Raw genomic sequence first — 8,772 nt, forward strand, 5'->3', positions numbered from 1 at the left:
TGCAGGACTTTAGCATGTTTATAGGGCTTGTCTTTTCTTAAAGTGGTCCATTTATTTCTTCTTGAAAGGATGGTTTTGAGTCTCTGAGTTCCTGAGTTTTTATCGGTTAAGTTGTATGTTGTTCCTTCAGACATGAATGAAAGTCTGGTTGGGTAAAGTATTCATGATGAGGTATTTGTTTGAATTTGTTTCACTGTATCAAACCACTGTCTTTGGGCCCTGAGGGTTTCATCTGATAAGTCTGCTGTAAATCTTAAGGATGACCCTCTGTTTATGATTTGCTTCTTTGATCTTGATGCTTTCAGTGTTCTATCTCTATCCATGGGTTTTTTTTGTCATTTTGATTTGGATGTGTCTTGGAGTATTTTTATTTGTATTTGTTTTATCTTTTTACCCTTTAGGCTTCCTGGGTCTGGGTGCATTCAGCTCTGGGAACTTCTTAGCAATGATGAACTTGATTGTTTCTCTTTCATCAGAATTGCCTTCCTGCCCCTCTGGAACCCTGAAGATTCATATATTGTTCCTCCTCAATTCGTCCCAAAGTTCTCTTGTCACCTTTTTTTTTTTTAAGGCCTTTTCCCATCTTCTGCTATTGTCTTGAGATTTTCTGCACCTCATCTTGGAACTCACTGATTCTGTCCTCAGCTGCTGAGAACCTCCACTTCTGAGGTTTCCCAGTGCTTTTCATTTCACCTACAAAGTTTTCAGATCTGTCATTTGTTTTGTATTTTACTCATTTTATGCTCTCATATCCTTTTATGTTTTACTGGTAGTTTTCTCCATTGTTTCTTTGTGCTCCTATGCATCCTCAACAATTACTCTCTAAATTTCTTATCAAAGAGGTTATATACCTCATTATTACTAGTTGAGTCTTCCAGGAAAGCTCTTCACTCCCTAATCCTGGTGGGTTTCTGTGTTGATTTACCATTGTGACCTCTGTAGTTTGTAGTTGTTTCTTGTGTGTTGCTGTGTGGTTAGTTACCACAGGATGTCTTTGTATGTTTACAGTGAGTTATGAAGAGAGGAGGTAATGGTTGGCTGTGGATTGCAGCCACCCGGACTGGGCAGAGCCAACCTGGAATGGCTAAAAAGCCATTTTCATCCACTCTTCCTTATTCACTTTGAGGGTAGGGTCAATCCTGACATGGAGGGGAGCAAAATGGTGCTTATGAGTAAAATGCAGGAACCCTGATGCCTTAGCTTCTTCAGTTTCCATTGACCAGGGATCTATATCACAGGTTTTTGATCCATTCATCTGTATTTGGGCATTTGAGTTATTTCCATATCTTGGCTATTGTATAAACATACACAGCAAGATAGTAACAAAGGTCCAAAGGCAACACAAAGGGAGAACTGATCTACAAAAGGGCATTGGGATACTTGGGAGAGAAAGGGGGATACACTGGTGATGGATGGTATTGAAATTATGAGCACAAGAAAACATCATTAATAGCATGGTAAATCACAAGTCTTAATCAGTTAAAAAATCAACTTCCTATGGTGATGTACTATCCTCTCCTACCTGTATCATTATGAGTCTTCTTGGAATACCCATGGTTCTGTGCAAAGCAACTATAGTCCTTCTAATCACACCTCTCTCTCCCTGAACACACCCTGTCTGGTCCAGGGTATGGTTTGCTCCTGTTGAATGGCCAGTCCTGGTTTCAGCACCGGTGCATACTGACTCCAGTTTTCCACTATGACATCCTCAAGCCCTACATGGGGCTCACAGCTGATTCTGTGCAAGTGATGCTAGTAAGTCTATCTTTCTCTCACCTGTACACATTTACCTACATACAGTCAGAGTCCACTTTTATCCAAGTGCCCCTCGACCTCATTCAGACCTGTCCATACAGAACTACAAGTCCACATGGGGTGATTGTTCCTAAAAATGAATAAATTGGGAAATGATCCATGCATCAAATGAGACACATTTGGCCCTCCACATACAAAAGAAAGTCATCGTGAAGCAATTGGCCCTTCTCCATCCTCTTCTAATCTTTGATTTGATAGATGGGGTGATTGGCCATCTCTGGACAACTGGACTTGTTGTAGTGAACTGACCTGGGTACTGTCAGAGTCAATGACAGAATGTTCATCCCAGTATATCAAGCCCGAATCTTTGGCTGGGCCCAGGGTTTCTGCCAGGCATTAAGACCACCACGGAGGCCTGTGGAGGTCAAAATATGTCTCAGAACCACCATATGTTAGTGACTCTTCCCAGAAGACTCTGGTCTCTCACCCACGAGGTCAGCTAAGAACAGATGAACAAAGGAACTGAATCTACAAAGGCTGTTCCCTTGGCTTTCTCTCTACCAGACACTTGCGTGGCACACTTCACTTGTATCTTCTTTCATCGAGCTTAGCTCATGGGTCAGTGACCCTGAGAAACAAAATTTATTGCTATCCAAAAGATGTGGATTACCTTCATCATTTGTGATTTTTTATCACTTGTATCACTTGTCATCCCGTTGATCTTCGATTTGCTTGAGTGGGCACCAGTAACGTCTCCATTCATCCCTGTCACGTGCTAGTGTAGCCCAATGATATCTGCTCGCTCCAGGAACAGGAAGAGGAAGAGCCTCAAACTGTTCATTCAGGGTTTTGATGAAGAAGTCTGACCATCTTGTTGGTGGGTGGCCATGCGGTCTTCTGACGTCCCATGGAATCCAATCGGTAACAGCTCTAGTTCAGCGGTCGTCTCTGAATCACATTACGTGTCCATCCCATCTGATTTTTGATGCCTTGGCAAAGGAGACAGTGTCCCTGATTCCTGACCATAGACAGAAGTTGGAACTCCGGATTCCTTCTCTCACTTGAGTGAAACGTGACACTTCAAGCATAGCTCTTTCGATTCCTCTTTGGGATACCCAAATAGCATTCACGTCCTGTTTTCATAGGGCCCAGGTCTCTGAGGCATATGTTAGTGCAGGAAGAATGGTGGAGTCGAAAAGATGTGCCTGGATTAAATATCAAAATTTAATATAATCATTATCATTTTGGTCCCATAGGGTTGGGTGATTCCTTGCACGCAGCCATCCTGGGTACAATCCCTGCCATTCCAGATAGTCCCCCAAACTCTTCCAGGAGCAACTTCTGAGTGTAAAGCTAGGAGTAATCCCTGAGCACTTCTGGGTGTGGCCAAAACTATGAATAATTATCGAATAAGATATTTTAGTAAATGGTTGCCACATTACCAAAATGGGTGATTTATACACATAATTTACCAAAACACTCTGCTTTATAAAGGGGGCAGGTTTATTAGAATATTTTGTGACAGGTAGGACATAGTTTGTTGAATGGACACAGATACCCATGTCTGACACTGACCCAGGGTGTCTGTGTCCATGTTTCCTGGTATGTTTGTGGTTCTCCTGGCAGATGGACAGTCAAACAGGCCAACAGGTTAATGGCCAGTGACATTTATTAAGATCAACAGTGTTAATATAGGGAAAGAGAAACTGCCACATGCAGATTGAGGGCACAGGTCTAGAAAGGAAAACTATCTGATACGTGATTAGCAAACAGAGGAGAGTAAGGTACTAAGGAGAAGTTAAGCATAAGCACCAGGAATTGGGAGTGTCCTTGGTGAATTGGGAGTGCCTCCGGAGCACTACAGTGGGTGGTAATAATGATTGCAAGGTGATAAGCAAATATATTGACATAAGCTCTCTGCAAGGAGGGGTGGACTGCCCAAACTCAAGCCTGAGCTGCTCATAACTATGGAGGGAAAATTATTTAGCAAATTCTGTTAACAGATCTACAGCTATCACAAATTATTGGAAGACATGGCCCCTTTTGGTGCTGTCCTTCCATCTCTGCAGCGATGTCTCTGAAGTCCTCTTGCCTTTAGAGAATCTCTGGAGGATTGCTCAACAGGGTGGCACTGACCAGGCAATTTGAGAAAAGTGCCAGTAGGGATTCCAACACATGTCCTTCTGGGAGACACGTGTGCCCATGTCTCTCCCCCCAGGACAAATAGGCAGAGCTCAAGAGGAACAGTGCCTCTGTGGATGTCTTTGGACACATTTCCTTGATGACGCTGGACACTATTATTAAGTGTGCCTTCAGCCACCCCAGAAACCTGCAGACTGACAGGTTAGTAGCTTCCCTGTTCTGTCCTGATCTGTCTAGAGAGCCCAGCAGGATGGTTTGCAAATGAACCAGCACAGTGAGGCTCTCAGGAGTCCTGACCAGGGACAAGCCCTGGCAGCTCCACTCACCCTCCAGATCAACCACAGCTTGACTCTGGCCTTTTATACTCATCTGTGGCCTCTTGCATCTTGTCTAAAAGACAAGCTGCATAGACAAAAATAACTGCCTCTCTGTTTTTGTGGAAACCAACACCACATCCTCATTCCAATGCCAGAATCTCCCTTTCCCATCTGCTCTGCCCTGTCTTCCTACAGGAAGTCCCAGTCCTATATCCAGGCCATTGAAGACTTTAAGAACTTCTTCTTTTTCTAAAGAATTTCTTCCAGCAGAATGACTTCATCTACAGCCTGACCTCCACTGGCCTCAGTTGTGCCAAGACCTGCCATCTTGCCCATGAGCATACTGGCGAGACCTGATATCTGAAGCTCTTCTTACTGTCATCAGTCGCATCCAAGGAACCCATGGTGATGTCCCAGTCACAGCTGGAACCTTACTCTCCACTCAGACGCAGGAGACATGAGGATGCCAGGTGCTGGGCTATGTGGTTGTTACAATATCTCCCCATGGAGAATGTTGAATATGACTTAAAGCTCTCACTGACTTTGCACCCGCACTCCTGCACTCCTCCTCATCCATTGCACACACTCTGAGGGAGGTATTTAGGCTCCTGTGAACACTGACTTGGGCCTGCAGAACAATCAAATGTGTCTGAAACTTCTGTCTCAACAGACCATGTGATCCAGCAGAGGAAGTTGCACCTGCAGGACGAGAGCAAGCTGGAAAAGATCAGAAAGAAGAGGCATCTGGATTTGCTGTACAACCTGCTTTTTGCCAGGGTAAGTGGAGGGGGAGGTGAGTATAGAGGGGTGAGTACTGAGGGAGTGAGTGTGAAGGAAGAGTGGGGAGGGTGAGTGTAGAGGATGACTGAAAGAGGGTGAGTCGAGGAGTGTGTTTGTGTGTGTAGAGGGTGAATGTGGGGGAGGGTGAGTGAAGGAGAATAAGTTTGAAGGAAGGCAAGTGTGGAGGGGTGAGTGAAGGAAGGAAGTTTGAAGAAGGGTGTGTGGCAAAGGTTATGACTGTGCCCACACACTCAGAAAGGGATCAACCCACTCTCTCCCCACGTCCACAGTCTGAGGACAGGAGTGGCCTCTCTGACAAGGACCTGCAGGCAGAAGTGGACATGTTCATGTTCGAGGGTCACATGAACCTCGATGTTCTCCAGGAGCGGCATCTCCTGGATCCTCTATGCATTGGCCACACACCCCGAGCACCAGCAGCAGTGCCGGGAGGAGCTCCAGAGCCTGCTGGGGGACGGTGTCTCCATAACCTGGTGAGTGCCAGCTGTAGGCGAGCCCAGCTCCACAGGAGTGGAGCGGGGGGCAGCTCCACTCACACTCGGGATGCTCCTTTCAGGGGCCACATGGACAAGATGCCCTACACCACCATGTGCATCAAGGAGGCGCTGCGTCTCTATCTGTCCGTGCCCAATGTGGCCACACAGCTCAGCTCACCTGTCACTTTACCTGATGGATGCTCCCTACCCAAAGGAAGGCCTGTTCCTGGCTCACTCCCTGAGAAGCAGAATAATGGAAGGAGAGCAGGTCATAGGGCAAAAAAGGCCCCAAGCTCTCTGGGCTGCTTCCCCTCAAGAATCAATGCTTTGTAGTTAGAATGAGGTCTATGAAACACTGCCACAACACATTTCTCAGAAAAGCTCAATCATCTGGTTCTGGCCGCTAAGTGTGGCCTGGGGAATTAAACTCTATTATGTTCATTTTCCTAATCTGGAAGGACGGGGTAGTTAGAGATAACAATGGAAGATGAAGTTGTATCTTCAGGGTCTACAAGCAGTGAGGGAGCAGGAACTCACTGCTTGGGTAAGATGAACAGACCTGAGATCCTTGTACCGATGGGAGGCACCTTCCAATCTCCTCCGCCAATGCCCCCACCCTCCATCTGCACACACACACTCACATGCCTGGGTCTGAACCCACCTCTGTTGAACCAGATGTGTGTGTGTGTGTGTGTGTGTGTGTGTGTTTGGTTTTATTGAATCACCGTGAGATAGTTACAAGCTTTCCTGTTTGGGTTACAATCACACAATGATCAAACACCCATCCCTCCACCAGTGCACATTCCCCACCACCAATATTCCCAGTATACCTCCCTCCTTTCCTACCCTCTCCCTGCCTTCATGGCAGACAATATTCCCCATACTCTCTCTCTACTTTTGGACATTATGGCATGCAACAAAGACACTGAAAGGTCATCCATCATGTTTGGTCCGTTATCTACTTTTGGCCCACATCTCCCATCCCGACTGGTTCCGCCAGCCATCATTTTCTCAATGATCCCTTCTCTATTCCATCTGCCTTCTCCCTTTCGCTCATGAAGCAGGCTTCCAGCTATGGAGCAATCCCCCTGGCCCTTGTATCTACTGTCCTTGGATGTCAGCCTCATGTGATGTTATTCTATATTCCACAAATGAGTGCAGTCCTTCTATGTCTGTCCCTCTCTTTATGACTCATTTCACTTAGCATGATACTCTCCATGTCTATCCATTTATAAGCAAATTTCATGACCTCATCTCTCCTGACAGCTGCATAGTATTCCATTGTGTAGATGTACCAAAGTTTATTTAACCAGTCATCTGTTATAGGGCACTTGGGTTGTTTCCAGATTTTGGCTATTGTGAACAGAGCTGCAATGAACATATAGGTACAGATGTCATTTTTGCTGTGCTTTTTTGCATCCTCAGGATATACTTTGCTAGAAGTGGTATTGCGGGGTCATATGGAAGCTCAATTTCTAGTTTTTGAAGGACTGTCCATATTGTTTTCCATAAAGGCTGACCAGTCGGCATTCCCACCAATAGTGAAAGAGCGTCCCCTTTTACCCACATCCATGCCAGCACTGGTTGCTTTTGTTTCTTTGAATGTGTGCCAGTCTCTGTGGTGTGAGATGATATCTCATTGTTGTTTTTATTTGCATCTCCCTGAACCAGTTGTATGTTTAACAGCAAGTAATTTAGATTATTCTGAGCTCAGCAGCCTCACCTGAAAAAAAGACCTTTCTTGGAGGCTGTTTTTATGAGGAAAAAATGAGTTAATGCTCATTCCATCAAGGTTCAAGGAGTCATTACAAACAGGAATGTTGTAGGAGTTTTTAAAAAATGAAACTTTTGACTTCCTCATTCATGTCCTGGTCAACTCCTAAGATGTGTACAGAGACCTTGCCTGGATCCAGCAGTATGTTCCACCCTTAATACCCCTTACACTGCATCCTCCAGAGATGGGACAAGGTTTTGTGCATGCCCACGCACAGTACAGAATGGAGTTCTGGTGTCCGAAGTGATGTGCTCAGTCTTCTCTCTTGTCCCTACCCCCAGGAATCTCAATGTCCCTATCCACTTATGGCTTTCACCACAACCCAAATGTGTGGCCAAACCCAGAGGTATGACACGGGGTAGTAGATTTTCCTGGGTCTCATCACCTCACTTCGCCTCTCTGCTACTGAGGCCCAACCCAACCTGGACTGAAGATGTCGTGGCCCACCTGTTATGTCCTTGTTCTATGCAGGTCTTTGACCCATCCATGTTTGCACCAGGTGCTGCTCAGCACAGCCATGCGTTCCTGCCCTTCTCGGGGGGCTCCAGGTGAACTCCTTGAAGTTGGCAAGGAGGGGGTGTTACTGGGTGCACTCACTTGCAGGTGGCCTCCTGCACCCACACGTGGTGTCTGCAGAGGGACCTTTGTGTGTTAGGGAGGGAAGGTGGCTCACTCACCCAATGTTGTAGCAGAGAAGGTGACTTTCAGGAGGTCCCTAAGTCTGCCCCACTGATCTTTAACAAGAACCAAGGAACAGGCACTGCAGCAGCAGCAAAACCAAGGCTCGTGTCCTCCTGTGCTTTGTTGCTTTACAAAATGTTCTATTTTGTTTCAGAATTAACCTCCAATAATTTCTTTTTTCCATCACGATGATTCACTGTGCTCAGAGCCTCAGGTGGCCTGTACTCACCCCCAGAGGGCAGTGATGTTGGGGGTGTTGGGATTCCCACAGTGCCCTTGTGCTGACATTGGGAGCTTTACTGGAAACTCTCAGGAGCGTTGGGAGAGACTCATACTAATGGTGTCATATCAATTCAAAGATCCCCAGAAGATCTGCCTGCCTCTCGCTGTGTGTGCGTAATTATGAACATTTTTCATTTGGCAAAATCTTTATCTGAAGAAGTCTGAAGCCACCGTCATCTCCAACCTAATATTCCAATGTGACCAAGAGTATATTACTAGGGACAATGGACTGTTATGAAGAAAGGGCACATGGGATTCACAGTAACACATATGAGCATTACTCTTGGCTAGATTCATACCTGCCCAACACTCCATGAAACCCTCCAGAGTTGCCCCAATAAGCTGGTTAAAGAATGACACCCAGGAATTTTCAAGTAGTTACTACAAAGTAAGTTACTACAATGTAAATTACTACAATTTTGTTTTTATTTTATTTTGGTTTTGGAGACAGTATCCATTATTGCTCAAGGCCTACTCCAGACTGGTGAGGCATTCCTGGCAAACACCAGTTGGCTGGTGGTACTCAGGATCAAACAAGGCTCTCCGC

General features: G+C 45.7%; 1 pseudogene; it reads left to right on the forward strand.

Moving 5' to 3' along the window:
* The first annotated feature begins 988 nt into the window (after positions 1-988).
* On the forward strand, positions 989-7,814 carry LOC105943423 (cytochrome P450 4A11-like; annotated as a pseudogene).
* Positions 7,815-8,772: the final 958 nt, after the last annotated feature.

This window comes from Sorex araneus, chromosome 5 (genome assembly GCF_027595985.1).
Source record: "Sorex araneus isolate mSorAra2 chromosome 5, mSorAra2.pri, whole genome shotgun sequence".
Lineage (NCBI taxonomy): Eukaryota > Metazoa > Chordata > Mammalia > Eulipotyphla > Soricidae > Sorex > Sorex araneus.